Source organism: Gossypium arboreum, chromosome 2 (genome assembly GCF_025698485.1).
Source record: "Gossypium arboreum isolate Shixiya-1 chromosome 2, ASM2569848v2, whole genome shotgun sequence".
NCBI lineage: Eukaryota > Viridiplantae > Streptophyta > Magnoliopsida > Malvales > Malvaceae > Gossypium > Gossypium arboreum.
In genome coordinates, this window is record NC_069071.1 from 1,632,654 (window position 1) to 1,635,192 (window position 2,539).

The following is a 2,539-nucleotide window of genomic DNA, read 5'->3' on the forward strand; positions in this document are numbered from 1 at the left end:
GAGACCGTTGCCGGAGTCGAGCACAAGGCACTACTAAACTTATTTGAGCACTTAACTAAATTCAAATAATTTATATCATACTTTTCAGACAAGCTGTCCAACTGCGTCATAGTTGCTAAATAATTCATATCTCGAGTTATAAAACTCGAAATCCAAATCCGTAAATTTTCCTCGAATTTATACTCATATATCTACTTACCAATTTTTTTATATAATTTTTGGTTGGTCCAATTAGTACAGTTTATTAGTTAAATCCTCCCCTGTTTCAGGGTTTGGCTACTTTGACCCCTGTGCACTACAAACCAAATTTCTCTCTGTATAAAATTCAAATAACCATGCCATTTGTTTATATTAAAAATATACCCAATGAGGAATCCATACATATACAGTATGACTCATAATTATTTTTGTGCAATTTTTAATGATTTTCTCAAATCAGAACAGGGGAACTCGAAGTCATTCAGACTCTGTCTCACCACAATTTAAATATCTCATAACATAAAATCCAATTGCATGCACCGTTTCCTCTATATGAAACTAGACTCATTAGGCTTTAATCTCATTTTTTTCTCAGCCCTTAACTCAATTTCCACAATTTATGGTGAATTTTCAAAGTCAAACTACTGCTACTTACCAAAAACTATTTTAGTACAAATATTGTTAACTAGTTTATAACATCTTTACTTCAATTCATTCAAACTCTATACATGCCATATAAATCTTTAAACATAAAACAAAAACTACCGGGATTGATCTGAATAGTGTGCCTTGTTGTGTTGATCCGATCTACCAACTTCTCTTTAATTCAATCTACAAAAGAAATTATCAAACACACACAAATAAGCTTATTGAAGCTTAGTAAGCTTATAGGCATAAAAACACAAATCATATCATGTATTGTACACAATCATATATCTATTAGTTTAACTATTTCATCCTCCAAATCACAATTTCATTAATAACTCATTGGAATAATTTCCATATGGCTACTCACAATTTAACTCCCTTAGGCCCATTTCTCATTTACTTCATTGTCAAATTAGGGAACAATAAGGGAATTGAGTGCTTCATTATCACATTGCCATAGTAAACTATGGACTTTCACATTGTTACGCATCACACACCGAAGCCATAGCCTTGCCATGGCCTTACACGGTTCACATATCATACCGAAGCCATATCCCAGACATGGTCTTATACGGAATCACATTATCACATTATACCGATGCCATAGCCCAACTATGGTCTTATACGGAGTCACATTATCACATTGCACCAATGCCATAGCCCAGCTATGGTCTTAAACGGGCGCACTTATCACATATTTTTCGTCAATTCATAAGGGTCACAGAATAGAAGCAGTCAAATCCATTGTTCCTACTAATTTGTACTTTTAGTTACCCATTATTTATTAGTTAATGCAAATTGATAGTATTCATCAACAATAAAATACTTTAACAATCATAAGATTTTCATATCAAAACATTGAACTTTGCCACATGAACTTACCTGGACTAATTTGCAAAAGTCGTAGAAATTCAGGGACTATTCTTGAATTTTCTCCTTTCCACGATTCAGTTCGTTTTCTTGATCTATAATTATAAAATCATTCCTTCATTAGCATCCATTTCAATTCTATTCTATTTCACAATTTATGCCCTTAAATTTTCGAAATTACACAATTACCCTAAACTTTTCAATTTTTACAATTTAGTCCCTGCTCAATTTATTCATCAATTGAACTAATTATTCTCAAATAACACTTTATTTAAACATTATAAACTATTTCACAGCCTTTGACATTCAAAGTTTCATCACAAAACCCTAATTTTATAACTTTTACAATTAGGTCCTAAATAATGATTTCTATGAAAACCTCTTCATAAAATCATTATATAATAGAATTAAAACCTCAATTACATGATAAATCATCATAAAATTTCAGCACTTATTCATGGAAACTTTCAAAATTATCCATATAATCAAAAACTAATGAATTAAACATATGGACCTAGTTGTAAAAGTCACAAAACATAAAAATTATCAAGAAAAAGCAAGAATTAAACTTACATGATGTAAAATATGAAAAACCAGCTTTCTCCAGACCTTCTATGGCGTTTTTGCTGATAAAATATGAAGAGATCTCTAGATTCTTCAATTTTATTCTTATTTTATATGTTAAAGTTGTAAAATTTCCAATTTTACCCTTATTTCCTTATTTTTCTGCTGATTTTCTTGCCTTTGCCGTCCAGCCTATTCACTTTTAGGCTTAATTTCCTTTAAATCTTCCTTCTTTTAACACTTGAGCTATTTAATCCTTTTAGCAAAATTTATTTTTATTACAATTTAGTCCTTTTGTTTAATTGACTACCTAATCGTTAAAATTTCTCAACCAAACTTTAATACTAGCTGAATGAAACTTCATAAATATTTATAAAAATATTTTATAGCTTGATTTTCAAATTCGAGGTCTCGATACCTCGTTTTTGACCCGTTTGACCTAATAAATTCTTTTAATTCACTAATTTCACCATTTCAC

At 30.4% G+C, this 2,539-nt stretch overlaps 1 long non-coding RNA gene across 1 annotated transcript; it reads right to left on the minus strand.

Annotated features, from left to right (window-relative positions):
• Positions 1–788: 788 nt before the first annotated feature.
• Positions 789–2,135, minus strand: LOC128286735 (uncharacterized). Its single transcript, XR_008277392.1, has 3 exons — positions 2,071–2,135; positions 1,510–1,592; positions 789–810 (listed from the first exon to the last, which is right to left on the minus strand). It is a non-coding gene; the product is annotated as an uncharacterized LOC128286735 (long non-coding RNA).
• Positions 2,136–2,539: the final 404 nt, after the last annotated feature.